This window comes from Octopus bimaculoides, chromosome 13 (genome assembly GCF_001194135.2).
Source record: "Octopus bimaculoides isolate UCB-OBI-ISO-001 chromosome 13, ASM119413v2, whole genome shotgun sequence".
In the NCBI taxonomy this organism is placed as follows: Eukaryota; Metazoa; Mollusca; class Cephalopoda; order Octopoda; family Octopodidae; genus Octopus; species Octopus bimaculoides.
This window is the reverse complement of record NC_068993.1, coordinates 16,734,041-16,756,776: the sequence shown is the minus strand read 5'-3', so window position 1 is coordinate 16,756,776 and position 22,736 is coordinate 16,734,041. Positions and strand designations below refer to the sequence as shown.

General features: G+C 35.6%; 1 protein-coding gene and 1 long non-coding RNA gene across 2 annotated transcripts in view; one reads left to right on the top strand and one right to left on the bottom strand.

Annotated features, from left to right (window-relative positions):
* Positions 1–22,736, bottom strand: part of LOC106881088 (uncharacterized) — a 465,749-nt gene that overhangs the window by 424,949 nt on the left and 18,064 nt on the right. The window lies entirely within an intron of this gene.
* LOC128249275 (uncharacterized) overlaps positions 1–22,736 on the top strand; it is a 48,812-nt gene that overhangs the window by 21,058 nt on the left and 5,018 nt on the right. Inside the window, exon 2 of the long non-coding RNA XR_008265365.1 lies at positions 15,614–15,731. This is a non-coding gene — a long non-coding RNA (uncharacterized LOC128249275). The remainder of the gene's footprint in view (positions 1–15,613; positions 15,732–22,736) is intronic.

Here is a 22,736-nt window from a genome sequence, read left to right as displayed (position 1 = left end):
AACACCCACTTCAGTATACAGTATACTTAGTAACACCAGTAAAGACACAACTATCTCTGACCGCCTACTATGTACTTTGGTACTTCACATACTTCTCTTTACTTACAGTGACTAGGTTATTCCATTTGTCACATGGGAGCAGTGTACTGTTATTACTAATTCCCTACAACAGTAAACAAGAGAGTTTTTCATGCCAACAAGAGAGTTTCTTGATTGTTGTTTAATTTCCTAGGGACAGCAGCAAAATTTCCATTAAATCACATCCAACTTTCTTTAAAATGGATTGATGCACTGTATTATTAATGGAGTTTAGAAAATAAAATTTAGGTGGTTACTGCCAGAAGGGTTTTGATAATTTGTTTGTTCACTTAGAACTGATCTATGGATAAATAATCTACTTGAAACTGCTGTCAGATCTTTCTCAAACCACATTTTACCATTTTTTTTTTAAATGAAAGCATTAGAAAATGTTGTCCTAAATTAAAACACTTATGGTATGCAAATTAGTAGCTCCAACTTTTTGAAGTTACTAGATTTGATGTGTATATAAACAAATTGGTTACAGGTCAAGTGATGTAGACACCTCTAAAACCCCCCCAATAAGGGTGGAAAATCAATGAAGGCTGTTTGTCATTTTCCAGTTCTTTAGAAAAAGAGGTAAATTTGACATGTCTATGTCTATAATTTACGCTTACACATATGTCTGATTTCTCCGTCTATGTTTCACCAAATAGTCACAACTGTAATGTCTATAAGCATCAGAATGCTCAGTTAGGGCTGGCCAGACATTCTAAAACAATAATAACTAGTGGCAATAACTCTACAGCAATATTATCATAATTTGGAAAGCCAGTTAGGGCAGACCTCACAATCTTGCATTGCAAAGTCTTGCACTCCACATCTCTGGCAATGATATTTTGAAAGGAGAGCCTGTGACTTTTCCCACCACCTGGTTGAGATCTGCAGGGGATGAATGATGCTTACTCATCTTTTGTACTAAAACAGTATCTAGCAAATTGCACTCAGTACTACTTCACTGTTTTTTATAGTACTTAACATAAATTTGTTAGAGTACTTAGTTGTTTTGTTTTTTTTTCACAAAAGGTTTGTACCCTATGAAGTAGTCGAGTATAACAACTATTTAATCAGTTTTGGAACTTTACAGAAAGTTTCCACGTCTTTGAACCATACATAAGAACTGGCTCAACAAGTGCACCAAAGATATTGATTTTAAAAGATCAGCTTCTGGTGACAGTTCTGTTACGAAGACCAAAACCAATATAATAATGGTATTTTTACTAATAATACTAGGGGTAGGGTTCTAAGTGATCACTTGACCTGCAAGAAATAGTAGTCAGCCTCTTATGTCTCTTATATCAAGTCTTACCATGTTAAAACAAGCAGGATAATGTGGCTCTGGATACACCATGTTTGAGAAAGAAAAAAAAAACCAGGCCGGATGTTTATGAATGGAAGGCCTTTGATAATGTAAGTTTGCATGATCAAAGGTTGACCTGCAGCAAATTAAAAGTAACATACCAATATTGCATTAGTGCCAATACCAACATGTTGCTACTACTAATGCTACTAACACCACCACTACCACTGCTGTTACCACAACTACCATTACTGCTGCCACCACTACCACTGCTGCTGCCACCACTACCACTGCTGCTGCCACCACCACCACTGCTGCTGCTGCTACTACTACTATGACAACAACAACCACTACTACTACCACTACTACCACTATTACTACTAATACTACTACCACTACTACTACTAGTTGCAGTAACAAATATTAGTATAATTTTTTTGTATTATTGCTTCAAAAGTGTGCAAATGGAACAAAAAAAAAAAATGATAATTGATTTTTTTTTGGTATAAAAAATAGAAAAAATAGGAAAGAAGGAGCTAAATGCACTAAATATACTTAGTGGGCAATAGAGCAGTTACTGATCCTTGATCTATATTTATTGGGGTAACTCAGTTGTACTTTTACATGTGAAAATTGACATACACACAGATATATTGTGTGTGTGTGTGTGTGTGTGTGTGTGTGTGTATGCATGTACATCCAAGTGTGCAAGCATTTTAAAACCACTTTCTCTCCTAAAAGAAGAGGTTAGCCTTGCAAGGAGAAGGTTTTGTCAATCCTCTCCATTTTGCCCTATCCTCTACCACCAAACAGATACACACACATATATATATATAGATGTGTGTGTGTGTGTGTGTGTGAATGTTGCCTGTTCCATATCTCTGTGCTCCTCCTCCTTTCCACACAGCTATATGTACAATCATCACCACCATTGCTAGAAGTTAACAACTCAAAACTGCTCACATTTAGGTCTTCTCTTTTGGTTGACCTTTAGAGCAAGGTGAACACAGACCCATTAATTCAAACACTTCAAGAGCCATTAAAAACAATGGCTAGTGAAAGGGAGAAAGGGAAGGAGAGAGAGAATGTTTATGTTTCTTTTGTTTGGTAATTTTTAAAATATTTATTGATATTACTATGTTTTTGGTTGGGTTTTTCATTATGATTTCTGCAAGGTTAATTTATTTATTTATATATATATATATTTATTTATCTTTTTTTTTTTTGGCAGTTTCTGCAAGTAACATTAGCTATTTAAATAAACAAATGAATAAACAAATTTATGTACAAATTAATTAACAATTGAGGTAGCTTGGGCTGGGTGTGATGGAGAACTATGTAGTAGGTCCAGACATAAGTAGCCTGAAGATGGGTGGGGATGTTAGGTATGTGGTGTGGGTGGCCTATAAGTACTTGAATAACTAGCCAGCCAATCAGGATTCAGCAGAATTGCAAGAATGATTGGGTACTGCAGCAGAGAGAAATCAATTTTCTAATGTTCTTCCTTTTACCAAACCCATAAATTTCCTCCAAGACATTGTTTCTTCATGTGTTGCCAAGAAATCTTTCTCAAAAATTCCCTTCTATCCATTTCTACTCAAAAGAGAAAACTGTTTCCTCTTCATTCCTATTCAACTCTTTCTTGTTGTTTTTATTTTGTTTTCTCTGTCTTTTATTCCAGCTGATGTTTACACACAACCCCTTATACTTTCCACTCAACAATTTCTTCCCACCAGGCTAATCTCATGTTTTATTTCACCAAACTCTTCCTCCCAGCTAAAATCAGGCTTTCATTCACTCACTCCACATCCCATCTCTTCACAATTATTTCATACTTTGACTTTAACTCTTTATAATCTCAGATTTTTTTTGACAAACTCTTTCTTTCTGTTAATATTAGGTTGGTGGATAAATAATTACAATTCTTGTAATTTTCAACTTAAATGCTTTCTTTGGAATAAACTTATATTTATCTATGTTCATGTAAATTACCATTTTGAAGCATAGATTTCTGTCTATTGATTTATGCTAATAGTTTTGCCTTCACTGTTTATTATTGTTTATTTTCTACTGTCAAATTAAAGATAGGAATAAAAGCAAATTCAAGTGATTTTATTGTGTAGGTTCATAATGGAAGAGAAAGCAGCAGAAACTGCATGCAGTTCAAACTGAAGGACAGACAACAGACAATGAAAGTAGATCTCAACATTTAGACAAATGTTGCAGACGACCTCCTGTGATCAGCAACAATTAGTTGTGGACTATTATCATTGTGAACCCTAAAAACAACTTTAGAGATTGCAGAAGAACTTAGCATAAACCATTCACCAGGTATTGGGAAGTCAGAAAAGCTGGACAAATAAATGCTGTATGATGATGACAATCATCACCATTTTTTAACATTCACTCTTCCAGGTTTTCATGGGAGAGATGGAATTTATTGAAGCAGATTTTCTGTGACCAGATGCTCTTTCTGTCACCAACACTTCCCTGTTTCCAAAATTTTCCCAAAGTTAGACATGCTTTTTCACAGAAGACTGAAAATGAATAACTTCACTTGTATGATGATGATGCTCATAAACAACCAGCTTATGATGTCCAAGAAGATACCCAAACACACACGTGTGTGTATATATATATATATATAAATACACACATACACACACACAGAGGCTTGTCCTTTCAGGTGCTGGTTCAACCTAAAAAGCACCAGTGTTGGTGCTGCATAAACACACTCATGACAGTGACATGTAAAAAACACCCAGCACACTCTGTTAAGTGGTTGGTGTTAAAAAGGGCATCCAGCCATAGAAACCATGCCACAACAGACAGCTGGGGTCCGAACAACTCCCTGCTAACCAGCTCCATGTCAAACTGTCTAACCCATGCCACCATGGAGAGTGGTTGTTAAACGATGAGGATGATGATAATAAATATATATATATATATATATATATGATGGGCTTGTTTCAGTTTCCAGTCAAAAAGCTTTGGTCAGTCCGGGGCTAAAGTAGAAGACACTTTCCCAAAGTGGGACTGAACCAAAGATTCATGTTTGGGAAGTGAGCTTCTGAACCACACAACCACATCTGTGTTCATATGATTAAAAAAGAAAAAACTACTTCTTTTGTGCAACAACGATTATCCATCTCTTTATCACATTGTGACATGATAAAAAATGGATTCTATAAAACAATTAATGGTGTTTCACACAATAGCAAATCAAAAGTAACATATTGAAACACTTTCCTGAAATGAATCTGTATCAAAAGAAGGTTATAGTTACCATTTAGTGATTGGTATGTGAAATCATCCACCACTATTTCCTGAACTCTGGTAAAACTATCACAAGATAAGTCTTTATCATTTAATGTCCACTATCCATGCTCGCATGGACAGTTTGACAGGATCTGGAGAGTCAGAGAACAGTTTCTGCCCCAATGTCTATTTGGCACAGTTTCTACAGCCGGGTGCTTTTCTTAATGTCAACTACTTTATAAAGTTTACTAGGTGCTTTTACATGACAATAGGGTCTTAAGGGGCCCTGAATAACTTAAGAAAAATGTGAGGGGGGGAATAATGATTTTAGGTAAGTTAATAAGAGAAGGCAAAATATGAAGGGAGAGGGAGATTTGTATCAGGAAGTTGACAAAAATATACCAATTGATGCTTGGTAAATGACTGCAGAAATTGAATGAACTAGGCTACAAAATTTTACCTCACCCAGCTAAGTCCCCAAACTTCTATTTGATCAATCATCATGTATCCAAGAATTTTGATAAGTAAAAGGTTTTCAACAACCAAACAGCAGCTCAAAACACCTTTATAAAATTCATTAGTTCCAGGGTCTTAGATTTCTATGATAGTTGAATAAACAGACGTATAAGGTGCATTCCAGCAGTTCTGAAACTTTCTTTTAGGAGAGACATTTATTTATTTCAAAGCAGTACAAAACTCCAAATTCCTTCAAAGTAAGATCCTTTGACTTCAATGCACTTGTTGTAGTGCTCCGGCCACTTTGAGAAGGTTCCATGGAATCTCTCCAAAGTGAAGATATTCAGGACCTTTGTCACAGCTGCCTTTATCTTCTCCAACATGGGGAACAACCAAAAGTCACAGGGAGCAAGGTCTGGACTGTAGAAAGGGTGAGGGACAGTTTTGATGTCCATTTCTGTTAAATAATCAGTTACCAAGATGGAATTGTGAACTGGTGCATTGTCCTGGGGCAGGTGTTCTGGCCTTTTGTGATGAAATCTCTTCCTGAACTCCCTCAAAGCCTTCACAAAGTTCTCTTTGTTGACTGTCTGAGAACCTAGTGGATGTAGGTGCTGCCCTTGCTTTAAAAAAAAAAAAAACAACCAAAAGTGGCGGGGGGGATTATCATAAATTTCCCAGTGGACTTGCTTTGCTTGGCTTTTTATGTTATCAAAAAATAGATGTTCAGCTCACACAAGTTAATCCAAAAGTAGTCTAAAGCATTCCATAACTTTCTGTAGCATTTTTGCCCAGTTTAACACAAAACTTTATTACATAGCAAGCTTCCAAATTGTCTCCATGTTTCGATTGCATTCTGCAAACTAGTCAGCTGTGACAAGCAGTGTCTAGTAGAGTGTGTTCAAAGTGCTGTTACAGCCGTCTCCTTCAAGCTAGAATAAAAAGTTGGCAGGTCGGCTTATTTAATGTATAGCAATGATATACTAAAATTACAGTAATCTAGGATAACTGCCTCTCTTAAAAAAAGTCGCAAAACTTCTGGAATGCACCTTGTATTTCTTGTTGACAAAAATGTGTAACTTCTAATGGTTATTATTTTGATTAATGTAATGTATTCTGAGCAGAGGTATACTGTTTTAAAGTTTATGGTTAAAAACCATGATGATTTTTGCATCAAACTGATATTGTGCTTCCATTCACTTACCCCTACTGTTTCCTCTTATTTCATATATTTTTTAAATTTAATTTCTCATTTCAATTGTTATTCAATTACTAGGTATTCACTTCAATTTTTCATCCAAATAAATCTTAATAGACATTCATCTTGTTGATTTCAAGCCTTCTCTTAGCTTTTATCTCAAGCTGATGTGGTATTATTTCTCTCACCAAGTGATCTTATAGCTTTCACTCAATCCATTTCCGGACCATAATTCTAATGAAATACATTGTCCATACGTTTCAATTAATTCTGAAAATTACTAAGAGTTTGGAACAATTTGGTAAAATGACTTTTTCATTGTTATTAAGATAGTGTTTGTAACACTACAAAAGGTTCTCAGTTAAAATAATAAAAGATTTCAATTGAAATATGAAAACTTTAGAACGTGAGGTGTTTAAAACCAGGTTATTTCAGGCAAATCTGGTAAGGAAGCTTGTTTTGCAACCACACAGTTTCAGGTTCAGTTCCAATGTATTGCACATTTTCTAGTATAGTCCTGGGCTGACCAATACCTCATAAGTGAATCAGATGGCTGGAAGCTGTGAGGAAACTCATCACACACATATATATGCATGCGTGTTTGCTTATGTCTGTGTTGTGTTTATCACCTTCCCCCCCCCATCACTTGACAACTGGAGCTGATTAGTTTGCATCCCTGAAACTTAGTGGTTCAGCAAAAGAGACCAACAGAATAGATGGCAAACTTAAAAATAGATATTGGGTGGTTGATGTGTTTGATTAAATCCTTCAAGCCAGTGCTCCAGTATGGTCGCAGTCCAATGATTGAAACATGCAAAAGAGAGATGATTAGAACTTTATTTAATTGAATAAACCTATGATTAAAAGCATCCCACTTGTAACCATTCCAGCTTTAATGGAATATCTAAGGCTAGATTACTGGATATGTCCTTCCTTGTTTAAGCTGGTGGAGTGTGATTAAAGCAATATTTTTATCAGGTTGAGTGACCATGTATAGACTCCGTTATTGCCATGTTATTTGTAATAAGAAGAATGCAGTATTTACCTATACCTTTTAAGAGATTCTGTGCTCAAATCCTACCTTTCATTCATTCATCAGACACAGGCAAAAACAATTTCTAATAATAAATTTCTTTGACTTTATTTCTGTCCTCCCTACAAATTGATAGTGTTGCATTAATCTAAGAAATCATTATTAACCCTGCTACATCAAAGACAGAGTCTAATAGATTTGTATAAGCTAAATTCCTGGCAATTACATCTGTTAATTTCCACCAGGGCCTTCCTTTGACTGCAGTTAGCAGATCAGTAGATTCTCTCAACTACATACACAAAAAGATCAGTCATTCTTACCATCATATGATATATACTTCACCCAGCTTCCACATCAGTCTTAATCTGTTATTTTGTCTATGATTAGACACTTGTATATCTTCTCAATGAAAGGAAAGAATCAGTTTTACTTTCAAGCTTTCAATATTGCTAATATTAGGGGCAAGTGGTTTGGCAGAATTGGTAGAGTGGAGAACAAAATGTTTTGCAGTTAATTGTTATGGTTCTTTGTGGTCTGAGTTCAAATCTTGCTAAGGTCAGGTTTTCTCTTCATCCTTCCTGGGTAGGTAAAATTGATAACTGATTTAACCAATTATACCCATCACGAAATTTGAGGCCTTATATCCATCAAAAACTAGTGTTATTAATATTGGTTTCAAATTTTGACACAAAACCAGCAATTTTGAGAGAAGGGGTAACCTGATTACATTGGCCCCAGTACTCAACTGGTACTTATTTTACTGACCCTGAAAGAATGAAAGGCAAAGTTGACTTCAGTGACATTTGAACTCAGAACAAAATGCTGCTGAGCATTCTGCCTAACTTGCTAACATTTCTTCCAGCTCAATGCCAGACTAGTGTTACTAATATTGATTTCAAATTTTGGCATAAGGCCAGCACTTTCAGGGAGATGTTAAATCGACCACATTGACCCCAGTGTTCAACTGGTCCTCATTTTAGCGACCCTCAAGGGATGAAAGTTGACCCAGTGTCCTTTGAACTCAGAATGTGATGATAGATGACCTGCTGCTAAGTATTCTGCCAAGCATGCTAATGGTTCTGTCAGTTTGCTACCTTACTGGTGTTACTAATATTTAAGGTTTCATTTATTTGTTGTTACTTCTGTAATGAAACCAATATGTGTTTTTCACCTTGTAGTTATTTGATTACAGGTAAGTTCACTGCCATCAGTTCATTGCAGGAGAGTTCATGGCCATTAATTCATCGTGAAGAAAGTTCACCATGAGGAAAGTTCACCGCAACGAAAGTTTACCGAGAAAATATATTCTTAGTATCTCACCATTAATAGTTAAAAACTATTTTATTGAAAAATAAAGCAAAAAAAAAATGGTGACTTGACGATGGTGGACTTTCCCTGCAATGAAATGATGACAGTGAACTTACCAGACATGTATTCAGTCATGCGTGCACATATATTAGATATGTAGTGCCACTACTTGCTTCTATCAACAATTGAGCAACACTTTCATCTGTTGCTGGTTTCAGTCATTAGACAGCAACCATAGTGAGGAACTGTCTTCAAGAGTTTAATCAAACAAAGGGTCCTCAGTTTTTACCTTTCAAGTCTGGTATTTATTCTATAAATATCTTTTGCCAAACTGCTAAGTTACAGGGACATAAGCAAACCAACACCAGTTGCCACTTGACGGATGAGGGTTTGGAGGAACAAACACAACCACAAAGACATTCACATAAATATATATGTACACAACAGGCTTCTACACAGTTTCCATCTACCATATTCGCTCAACAGGTACTAGTCAGCCTGAGGCTATAGTAAGAGGCACTTGCTCTATAAGCTGTACAGTGGGACTGAACCCCAAACTACACGGTTGCAAAGCAACCTTCTTAACCACACAGCGTTGCCTGCACCTTATTTTATTATTTTTTTTACCCTTATAATAACTTGTCTCTCTCAAATAACAAGTTAGGTACCATTTCTACTTTAGTATAGGGAGTGCATATGCTTCTATTCATTTCATTACACTGTGTAACATGATTCTTGTCCTTGGGTAGCAACTATTATTTCCTATTTGCTTACCCCTAGAAAGTATGGAAACTGACTAATATTTCCTTCCAACTTCGCTTCTGTTACATTTATTTAAAATGTCAAAGAATCCCCCTCAGCATATGGCTATGATGCTCCCCCATTACAGGAGCTGTTTGTAATCAGAGGATGCACATATTGTCAGCTACTAAGGGACATGCTCAAGTGTTTAAGGTCAAGCAACTGACAAACAAATTTGTGGTATTGAGCAGAATATTTGCTATAATGATATTTCTGCTTCAGAAACCCAGTGCTGAATCTGTTTTAAATGTAATGGAAAATAGGTCAGTTTCAAAACATTGATGTCCAGATCACAAAAGCAAAGTTTGAAGGGAATAGTAGTCATTTCGTTTGATTCCCAGATAGAAGCAAATAAGATATAACACTTACTAACCAAAGACCAAAAAAAAAAGAAATTAAAATTTTGTGACACTGTGTTATCCTTACTGTATCTTACTCTGTTCTTGATGAACCAACCAACCAACCTTTCCACTCCAGATCTACATCCTCCTGCAATACTCACTCTCCCCTCATTTTCATCTCTTCCAGTAATCCAATAAAGGAACTCTGTTGTGTTCACGCGACCTACTAGAAATTGTGAGTAAATCTTCCTCAAATCACACCTCACCATCTAATTAAATAAAGATATTGTAATCCTATTCACTACTAAAAAAGGCAACATGGCTTTGACTGGAACACTTTTGACCATAAGGTCAGGTTCAGTCTAAGCTGATCATAGGCAAAACCTCATCATCTTAGGTGTAATTTTTTTGTTTTTTTTATAATTGGTATCAACTATCTTGCAATACTTTCAAAAGAGGAAGGACACTGCCAGCACTTCAAGTCTGATTAACTAATAATTAAAAGAGAAGTAACAGCAAAGAATAAATTACAAATACCAGTTACAAAAAAAAAATAATAATTATAATTGTAAGTAACTAATATATAAACAAAAGAACATTGTTGCCTGTCTGTCTGTCTGTCTCTTATCTGTCACATGACTTTGTCTGCTACTCATTTCATTTATAGACACTTTGGTACAATATACCAGCTGTTCAATTTATTATCATACTGTCACTTTTAGTCTCCATTGCATTGGAAAACAATTATTCCTCAGTTTCTGATGTTAAAATAATTTCATATAATGTATATATCTTCTATCTTCAGTAAATTCATTGTAATTCCTGCTAAATTTCTGGTCTCTCTCTCTCTATCTTTCTGACTATTTAGGAGCAACCAAATTCTCTTTTATTAAGGTCATCAAGACAAATTCAAAACTGATTTCCTATCACATTTTTAATTCCATCTGTTTAGATCCTTCCATGACCATTCCATCTCTTTTTCCAGACATATTATACCCTTTACTATTCAATGTCTCTCTTTCTATGACAGTAAGATGTGTGTGATTTAGGGAAGATTTCATAACTATTTCTATCAGGTTGAGCAACTACATAGGAATTTTCTAATAGGCTCATCTAATCATCTAGTCACATCAGATGGTTTGCTATTCAAATTATGGAGCCAAGACCTGTTATATGTTTCATGACATATTTAATACTCTGACACATTACATTGGAGACCCCCTTCAGTCACGAATGACCATGGGATTGCACCTAGAAAGTTACCCTCTAAGGCATAAGTCCAGGCAAGGTTGTTTATGGAAGACCAGCAGTCGCCCATGCATACCAGCCTCCCCTCTTCATGCCACCAATGTTATCCAAGGCAAAGGCTGATACAACTTGGCACCAGTGGCATCACAACTCATTTCTACAGCTGAGTAAACTGGAGCAACGTGAAATAAAGTGTTTTTCTCAAGAACACAACACACAGCCCGGTCTGGGATTTGAACTCACAACCTCACGGTCATAAGTCAGTGGCTAAAATGACAAGTTAATTTGTGAAGTGTGAAAGACCTTGTACATTTGACATTATTATTGAGTTGAGTTTGCAGGTTAATGACAGCAATGGTATGTGGTTGTGCACTGGGGTAATAATAGTGGTTGGTGTTGTGTGAGGGCCAGAAGTTTTTCTTTATTTCTTTTGCCAGGTACATCACTGCTAAAAAGGAATTTTCTTGTTTTGGGAGGGGTTGTTGTCTGGAGTTGGTATGATTGCTCTGTTGAATATGGTTGTAGTAATATGGTTTGCAACTGTTGATTTTACAGTAGATATCTGGGTGACTACTGTGTTTCGATGAAAGTCTGGACCAACACAGCCACTGGAAGGAATGTTTCTACTGTGGATTCAATAGTGGTTTGGTGTCATGCTTTTACTAGCGCATCAAGTGAAAGGAAAGTCACACATCAGATATAATCTTTCATGTTGGGAATAGTAACAGATTTTAGGATTCCAAGTTACATGTGTAGAAGTTATTAAATGTGATTTAGCATTTAATAGTGGTAGTGTAAGGTGTGTGGTTTGGCTTTGGCTGTTATTGTTTGTACGAACAATGTGTCTTGTCCTAGGTAAATGGGTGAAGTTATAGTCACTGCATTTGCATAGTCTCTCACATTGTGAATAGTGGCATATTTTGGAGTTTCCTGCATTCATAATTTTACTTTATTTACAGTTGGCAGATCTATGATGGAGCTGTCAGGTATACATTCAGAGGTGGACAGTGGGGGAAGAAAAGAATGATTCGTCACTAATTGGAGTAGTAGTAGTGGTAATGGTAGTAGCAGTAGAATAGGATGACAATGATGGTGATGAATATCTCATGTTATTCTGAGAAGCATTTGAGTGGCCTGACTATAAAGAAGAGCTAGGACTTGTGTTGTTTGATAGGTCACCAAATGTTCTAGTTTTGATGAGTGACTTCCAATGCTTATTGTTGTTGTTTAGTTGTGGAAAAGGTAGTAGCAGTAGAACATGCTGACAATGATGATGATGGGTCACTTGTGGTATTGCAAGAAAATAAGGAAGTGGACAGCTGAACTGTGAAGGGCTTTTGATTGTGGAGTTTAATAGTGCATCAATTGTGCTAGTATTGAAGAGTGGCCATGGTTGTTGTTGATAATTTTAATCCTAATGTTGAGAATGCTTTAGTTTAGTAATATATCTTTCTAGGGATTTTGGGGAGGGGGTTCTTTTTATTTATTTTAGTTCTTTGTTCTTGTTTTGTGAAGAAACCTAACATCAAGACACTTTTTATGGATCAATTTTTAAACACTATTTTCTAAGCCCGAGAAAGATAAGTAGAGGGTGTAATTTCTGAATTTTGCACCCCAACAAAATTTTAGGGCGTGCAATTGCACCCCCTGGACTTGGGCCTTTGCTCGTACCCTAAAAGATCTCCTACCACCTCCCAAACTCCACCCTAGGTCTTGTCATTAACAACTTTCAGGCAGTGTTTATTCCAGACTCTATTATTAAACACCAGTGTCTTTTTTCTCTTTTTAAAGATGGTACTGTGTGATTTGAAGGAGAATTGGTTTGCTATTTCCAGCAGACATAAATTTCAAAATTTTCTTTAAATTTGTCTGCCAGTGGGATCCAATCCAAATTCTATATTTTCTGGAATTGATTAGATCTCGCATCATCATTCATATTTCCTTTTTCAAACATTTCTTTTGCTCTTCTTTTGATATCATTACTATTTGTCTTCAGTGGTGATGATGATGATGATGATGATGGTGAAAGGAGATGGAAGAGGATAATGTTTGTTTTTCTTCCTTTCTTTCTCAACATATAACTGTAGTTTAACACTAAAACAAAGATCAAAAAGGTTGCCCAAATCAAATTAACAGTAGTTAATTCAAACCAATTTAGATCTAAGTTCAATGTGACCAGTACTTTTATACATTAGAAATATTAAAATCTTCATAAACTTAATAACCATAGTTGTCAATAAACAAAACAAATTTTAATCATTAAATTTCTTAAAATAGACACTGTAAAAACAACAAACAAACCTTATTTTTAAACAATGAAAATAATAAAATAGTAGGAGAAAAAAAAAACCTATGAATAATAAATTTTATCAGAAAATTATTGAAGATAATATTAGTTGGAAACATAGGGAAATAATAACGAAGATAATGAGAGAAAAAAAATCTAGAAAACGTTAATTATTGGATAATTTTAATACTGTATGTTGTCATAAATATGCAGAAATAACTAACTCTTAGTACATGTGTTGATATATTGTGTGTATATGTGTATTTTCATGTATATATTTCTTATTGTTGTTTAGTGCCAAATCATTCTTGATTGAGCAAATCTATGATTAATGGAAGGATTTCTGATTGCAGTTTCCCCATCATTTTCAGGGTATGTCTGGGTATAGTATCCAATGTGTCGTTTCCTTATTTATGACGGTAGGATGCATTTTGAGGTAGATATGGCTGCTTTCTCTAGCTTGTCAAGCAACTATGAAGCTCCCTTGTATATGTATGTTTGTTTGTTGTTTAGCACGAGGTCATTTGTGATCAAGCAGACCTATGACCAAAGCATTATAGCCTTGACCACTGTTATTTTAATTATATCTCTGAGACACAAAGATCAAATGATGTAATTTGGTGGAGACTTGGCTGCTACTTCTAGCATGTCTTGTAAACAAGTACAGGCTTCTTTGTTATGTTATTGCATAGCTGTGTGCGTGTGGGTATGTGATTTTGTAGAATAGCTTCACTAATTGATTGGCATTCTAACTGTTACCACCCTTGCTTCTTTTCTGGTGCATTACCATATTTATTCATGTATAGTTCATACTCTACTTGATTTTAACTGTAAAAATGAGGGTGTGACATATGCGGGTCAAACCTAAAACTATGCAAGCAAAAAATTTTATATGAAGATTTAACACTAAATTAGGGATGTGGCTTATACATGAATAAGTATGGTAATTATATTCACAATATTTTAGCTAGTATATTTATCCATTTTTAAGATGGTAGTATGATATTTGAAGGAAATTTACACCTGGCTTGCTGTTTCTAGCAGGTCAATTGTTTGAATAGAGGTACCTGAAGAGAAGCTTTTGAATTTCTATTGAAGAATTGTTTTCTCTGCATTATCATTTCTACTTGATATTCCCGTCTCACAAAATAATTTAATCTTATTTAGATTGGCAGAATAGGTAAAGTATCAGACAAAATACTTTGCAGTATTTGTTTTCCTCCTTTAATGTTCTGAGTTCAAATCCTACCAATATTGATATTTTCTCCTTTGTCTTTTTAAGGTTGATATGATAATTATCTGTAAAGTCTGGATCAATAATACCTTTCACCTAAATTTATGGTCTTTGGATTAATTCAGAAATTTTTTTTTTTCAAAGCAGGCAAGTATCAGTAGCATAAATGGTTAGTGTTCCAAAGCAGCTACTTGAAATATGTGTTCTTGGCTATAAAAATAAGTTGACAGAGTTGCAGAAACAGCACAAGATTAAATTCCTGATATTGCTTGGTTGCATTACTTTGAGTTGATTAGTATGGGTAGCGATGTACACTTAGTTTATTTGGAATTATTCAGACAGGGATAGAATTAAAATGCTACGTTTCAAAGTTTGCAGAGAAACAATTCTGTTCTATTGTAGCAAGGACTGGACAATAATAGAAACACAGGCAGAATAGATAAATACTGGACATCACTGTCTTTTAAGATTTGCACTTGGAAGTTCATTTTCAAGAACAGCAAATAATGAAATGCTAATTGGAAGAGCGCAGACTTTCTCAGCTGATAACATTGTACATTCAAAATGATCAATGGATGTGCTTTGACTGAACGTGCTTTGAAAAGACTAAATATACTATTGGCCACAATTTTGAATTACAAAAATAATACTACAGAGCCTTATAAGGAGCCTTGTGAAAGAGAAACATTTCCCAAATTAATGAAGATTTAGCAAGATACAATGTAAGATTTAATGAAGATGCCAACCATGCCATAGACAAGGACTAAGAAATGGATTTAAAAGATGATGTTGAAGAAAAATAACATATCTTAAGTTCAAATTCCACCAGGATCAACTACTACATTTCTCTCCTCTTGCAACCAATTGTTGATTTTATTTTGCATCAGTTGACAATCTAACTCTTTTACAAATCTCTGACCTTTTACCAACATAAGAGAGCCATCATTAATATCATTGAGAAAAACAGATTAGAAGAGTTGTTTGAGTGTCAGGTAAAATACGGTATTTGTTTCAGCTCCATATGTTGAGTTCAAATCCAACTAAGGTCAACTTTATCTTTGTTACTTTCAGAATCATTAAAATAAATACCAGTCAAATACTGTGGTCAATAATTGGAACTGCTCTAAGAATGCACCTGTTGGTACAGAGAACAACAGATGAGAGAGGGTACTTGCCCTTGGTGGTCAGAGTGAGTTTGCATCCATATGGTTTCCTAATTAACCTTAGTTTGAGGTCTTCCTATATCGAGAAGACTGAATTATCCCTGTATTTATGCATTTATAATTCTGTAAATCAAATAACCACAGAAAATCATTGCAAAAAATGCACATGTCTGTTTATACATTTATATATTTGTATATTATTTATACTTTTTACTTCATCCTGTTTCCTTCTCATCCTCTTTATGTAAGCTTTGATACTATATTCAGCATGTCCTTGCAATATTTCCTTTATCTGAGACCACAGTGGCAAAATAAAAAAAAACAGAAATTCATTATCATAAAGGTGGCAAGCTGACATAATTGTTACCACAGCAAACAAAATAAGAAGTATTTCTTCTGACTTTATGTTGCTGAGATCAACTTTCAGAGTCAATAAAATAAGAACCAATCAAGTACTGAGTTTGATGCACTCCTCCTCCTCCTCCTCCCAATCATAAGGTAGTGAGTTCAACTCCTGGACCAGGCTGCGCGCTGTGTTCTTGAACAAGACACTTTATTCCATGTTGCTCCAGTTCACTCAGCTGTAGAAATGCAACGTCACTGGTACCAAGTTGTATTGGTCTTTACCTTTCTCCTGAATAACATCAGTGGCATGGAGAGAAGAGGGTGGTATGCATGGGTAACTGCTGGTCTTCCATAAACAATCTTGCTTGGAGTTGTGCCTCGGAGGGTAACTTTCTAGGTGCAATCCCATGGTTATTCATGACTGGAGGGGGTCCTTTTTTTTCAGTAAACCCTTCACTAAAAACCATATCAGGTAAGACACTAATGCTGTGTTATATTGTTAGTTTACTCAATAAATATGGACCTGTGTATGTGTCTAGGTGCTGGGGTAGCTTAATAGTTAAAGAAATTTACTCGGCAATCATGAAGCCCTGGTTTCAATCTCACTAAGTGGCACATTGGGAAACTCTTTAGATTTGGGTCATCGACCCAAGCTCTGTGACTAAAATTGTTTAGGTGGAGAGTGTATAGAAGCTTGTAGGGTAGAATGTAACTGTAATTCAAGAGCTAGCTACCCTTTTCACACACTGTGTCGTGCTTCCAGACAATTCGAGGATTAAAGAAGTGCCATTTTGATAAGTAAGCAATCTAGTTGAAGGAACAATGTGAATACTCTTTGCTGAAGCCAATAGTGAGTTCTTTCACATTTGTGTATCATAGGGCGGGAGTGTATGAGAGGGAAGGTGTGTGTGTGAAAGAGAGTGTGTGTTGGGAACCCTAAAATTAAGTCTAACCAGTTCTTCTGATTAATGACTTCCCCCTTAGCAGAAGGAAATGAAAGAAAATGAAGAGACCTAATATTAATTCTCACCAGAACTATTATTAGATAAATGAATATGTATGTGTATGTATGGCATGTGTGTGTGTGAGAGAGAGAGAGAGAGAGAGAGAGAAAGAGAGAAAGAGAAAGAGAAAGTGGGAAATCATCAATTAACCTCCTTTTTATGACCTTAGCTTATTACAATAACGAAAATGAAACAATGTATTATGGTAGGTCTCTTTCCGAGAAGGTCAGAAAGAGTCACAGAATTTAGGTTTCCAATTCATCTCAATTGAAAATGTTAACTAGAATATTTTGGAAGAACTACGTGAAATGACATAGTTTATGATGAGTAAAAAAAAATGTGTTTAAAATTAAACTGACAGGTTGGCTGATGTAGTAGGGTTAATTACAAAATACATGCTTATATGTTTATGTGTTAAGATGTATAATGCATGTATATACATACATGTTTACATATGTTTTTATAGGTTAAGATATATAATTACATGTTTACATATATAATTACATAGATGTTTACATGTTTATTTGCCTACATATGTACATTTACATGTAAACATGGTATAGCTTTTAAGAAATTAGAAAATACAGATGAAAACATAAGCAATCTTTCCGCTCAAACATAGAACTTGAGATCATATTTATACTGTCGACACTTGAATAGTTACTATTCTACGATATCTCCTCAAAAACTTTGATACTAAAGACTGGTTGCATTCATGAAATTATGGAAAATACAATGTGAAAATGATGATGACAACAACAATGATGCTTTAATAGTGATGGTTTGTGGAAAGGTGGTGAGCTGGCAGAACCATTTGCACCCTGGGGAAAATGCTAAGTGGCATTTTGACTGTCTTTACATCCCGAGTTCAAATTCCATCAAGGTTGACTTTGCCTTTCATCCTGTTGGGGTTGATAAAATAAGAACCAGGTAAGCACTTGGGTCATTGTAATTGACTTGCACCCTCCCCCACAATTGCTGGCCTTGTGCCAAAATTTGAAACCAATATTGATGGTGGTAGTGGTTAGGCGGAGAACTGGCAGAACCATTAGCATGCTGGACAAAATATTCGGTGGCATTTCAACCATCTTCATGTCCTGAGGTAAATTCTGCCATGGTCAACTTTGCCTTTCATCCTTCAGGGTCGATAAAGTATGTACCAGTTGAATACTGGGTTGATGTAATCGACTTAGCCCCACCCATAACATTACTGGTTTTTGTGTCAAAATGTGAAACCAATATTGATGGTGGTGGTAAGGTGATGAGCCTGCAAAACTGGCAGAACCATTAATGTGCTTAGTGGCATTTCAACCATCTTTATAGCTAGAGTTCAAACTCCACCAAGGTCAACTTAACATTTCATCCTTTCAGGATTGAGAAAATAAGTACCAGTTGAATACTAGGGTTGAAGTAATTGACTTTCCCCCTTCCTCACAATTGCTAGCCTAGTGCCAAAATATGAAACCAATATTGATGGTGGTGAGCTTGTAGAACTGACAGAATCATTAGCATGCAGGGAAAAATGCTTAGTGAAACTTCAACCATCTGTATATCCTGAGTTCCAAATTTGAAACCAGTACTGATAGTGATGGTGGCAATGATGACAATGATGATAATGGAGGTGAGGTTTAAGAAGATGAAGCAACAACAACAATCAGTGTTATCCATAGAAAGGTTTAAAATTTGAAACTTCTCTCTTCTTTCAACTAACCAGTTGGTTATATACCACACATGTTTAAGCTCACTTTGTGGAACTGCTTTTCTTTCACTAATTATCTATGCCACAATACTAGAGAACAGTGCTACTCAAAGTAGTGGTCTACGGACAAATGCCAGTCTGTGAGCCATCAGCTGCTGGTACATGGCAAGTTTCCAGAAAAGAAAGAAACATAAAATGCTTATGTACTTATTGTATAAAAAAAAATTGTCAACTTTTATTATATTCTTTATATATATTGTTTTCAGTATAAATTAATATTACTAAGAAATATTACCGGTCCCTGGCACATTGAAAAAAAACAAAAAAAACTGTCAGTATGTCACATCAGATAGTTTGAGAAGCACTACTCTAGAATATCTTTCCTGACGTATCAAAGATGTGTTTTTCTTTCCACATACCTAACAGACACAAACTCTGTATTACAAACAATTACAGGATCACACAGAAAAAGATCTTGAAAATGATCTAGAATTTGGAGAGGCTAGTAAAGTACCAAATTAGATGCTGTTGTTGTTCAGCCAGAGGTCAGACAAGACCAAAGATCAAAGGTATTCCAGACATGACCACCCTATAACAGGGACTACATTGACCAGTGTGTCCCTCATTTTTAAGATGAAAGGGTATAAATTTTCCTAACAGATCAAATGAGACTATGTAGAGGCTCTGTAATTAGCTAATTAATTAATAAATTAAGCTGGTTTTTGGAACAAGTGGATGCTTTCAAAAAGGCTGTTTTACATCAGAGAGCTATCATGCTAGGTTTTCAAATCAAACAGAAGACAGCTTTGAAGATAGTTTTCAATTCATATTGGTAGACTAATTGACACTCAATTGGGTTGGTATCAAAAGGGTTAAACAATGGAATAAGACAATGAAGACACACAATAAAAGAGCTTGTTACTATGACAATGAGGTTTCTAAGACAGTCATAGTTACGAAACAACCTAGGAAAGATACAGCTGACTTCATCTTTATTCAATATTTGCCAAAAGAAATGTAAATGATGACTAATTTGAATGTTAAATACAGTTTGGTTTTTTTTTTTAACATACTCTTTATTCATGTTAAAGTGAGATCTATCAAGAGAGAGAAAGAAAAGGGAGAGAGAGAGAAAGGAAAGAGAAAGAGAGAGAGACTGGCAGAGCTAGAGAGAAAAAGAAAGGAGAAGTGTATTTGCTTGGGAAATAATGTATTTGTGAGTGTACATATGTGCTCAGATGAACAAAGCTCTCACACACCTACATGTGTGGGTGTGGTGTGATGTAAACTTTGAGGATATGATGGTGTTGTTCAGCTCCAGGTTAAACCTGATCAAGTAGACCTGTGATCAAAAGCATTCCAACCATAGCCATCCCATTTTTTTTTCCAATGCGAAAGGAACCCAGGACTATACTACCTAAATTATTGTTTTAACCTGATAGAATATGATTTGCAGGAGATTTGGCTGCTATTTCTAGCAGGATGAGTGACGACATAAACACTCCTTTGTTGCCTCAAGAGGACATGATTGTACTTTTAGGTGTGTGTGTGTGTGTGTGACAAATAGTTGGCAGTAATTTTTCTGATCAACAATTAAAAGCTGCTAAACGATGTTATAATTATAGTTAAACACACTAAAACCATCAGGCTATGTTCTCACACTGAATGAAGACATCTTTGAAGATTGTTTTCAATCTATATCGGTAGACTTTTGTTCTTTATCACTAAGTTAGGAGAAAGGGTAGTGCCAGTATCGACCGGTATTTTATTTTATTGACCCCAAAAGAGATGAAAAGCAAAGATGACCTTGGTGGGGTTTTTTTTTTTTTTTTTAATCTCAGAACTCTAGGAACCAGAATAAATGCTATGCTTCATCGTCTGATGCTCTCAAATGATGCTGCCAAATTTTCCACCCTAACACTTTAATGGTGTGGCAAAATACACAAAGGAATATGAAATCAAACGCCAAATGTAAAGACACAATAAATGTGTCTGTACCATTCTACTATTCTAAAAAGCTTCATTCTGATTCCTCTAAAAATTTCCACTTTCTAGATGTACAAATGACCTTGATATAATTTCATGTATAATTGATTTCTATAACTTCACTAAGAGTTTTTTTTAGCAGAACTGTGATACTAAACAATACTTTTAGTATTTTTTAATACTGAACAACCTTTTCCTAAACAAGAGTAATTTTTTTTTCACAAGCAGAGTTAAACCAGTGGTCGATAAACTTTTTCAGGCTGCCACCCACTCGGCACCCAGGCCACAGCAGCCCTCTCCCCCACTACAAATATAAGCCACTTTCATTTTCAAATTCAAAGCAACTATATTTCACAAATATAACTTAACCTAACCCTAACCCTAATTGCTATTTCTACCATGTCAAGCTACCATGTAGGATGCTCTCATAATCTCTGTTGTTTCATATTCATGTTACTGTTGAAACTCCTGATCATCTCTAACAGTTGTGACCTATAACTGAAGGCATGCTAACTGTGAAAATCCAGTTTTTTCTATATATTTTGTTTGTTTCAGTCATTTGATTGTGGCCATGCTGGGGCACCACCTTGAAGCATTTTAGTCAAATAAATTGACTCCAGGACTTATTTTTTAAAGTCTAGCATTCATTCTATCATTCCCTGTTGCTGAACTGCCAAGTTATGGGGATGTAAACACACCAACACCAGTAGATAAACAGTGATGGGAGACAAACACAGACACACACACATATATGAGTGAGTGGACAAACAAAAGAAGAGCACTCAAATTTATTGGGAGTTACATGTATGGATCAAAACAGTTTGATTCAAATTCATTGGTAATATGAGTTTCAAGTGTGATGCTAATCATCAGCTATTCAAATTCAAATTGGCTGACAACTAGCCATCATGCTTCAAACTCAAGAGTACCAACAAATTTGAATCAGACTGTTTTGATCCATCCATATATATATATATATATATATATATATATATATATATATATATATATGTATACATGACACACTTCTTTCATGTTTCTGTTCACCAAATCGACTCACAAGGCTTTGGTTGGTCCAGGGCTATAGTAGAAGACACCTAGTCAATGTGTCACACAGTGGTACTGAATCTGGAACCATGTGGTTGGGAAGCAAGCTTCTTACTACAAACCCACGCCTGCACCTATATTTCTATATCAAGAACTAAATAATCTAAGATGCCATTTCCCCATTTTGTTTTTCTTTACACAAATCATGCATAATTTAAGGAGACTTAGCTACTATTTCTTGTAAGAGGAATGGTCATGTAGATGCTCTCATTGAATCAATCAGACTGAGTATATCTAACATATACTCTTTGAATTAGGCATAGACATTTTCTTATAAATATTCCATTACATAGAGAATGTGGTTGTAGTCAGCACTCATGGCATTTACACAAGAGATGCAAAACAACAATTAACTTCGTTGGCCTTTGGACAGAATCAAAGAGAGGCAACAGCAGGTCGTGGTCACCAGATGAGAGGGACTGATTGAGTAAAAAGGAAAGGTAGGGGTTTTTGTACTAGCTACTGCTCATAGCAAATTTCACTTAAGACTAATCAAAAGAAGTGATGATGATAGTTGTGATGGTGGTGGCGTTAGTGATGGTTGCAACGATGATGAGGTGGGTGGTGTTGATGATGATGATGGCGGTGGTGACACTGACACAGGTTATATTGATGACGGTAAAGGTGGTGATGTTGATTATGATGGTAGTAACGCTGATGATGGTGGTGCTGCTGCTACTGGTGGTGACAATGATGATGGTAATGGTGGTGGGGGTGGCGATGATGATGATGATGAGAATGATGACACTGACAAAGGTTATATTGATGACAAAGTTGGTGATGTTATGATGGTAGCAATGATGATGATGATGATGATGATGCTGGTGGTAATACTATTGGTAATGGTAGTGATGGTGGCAATGATGATGGTGATGACGATGGTGACAATG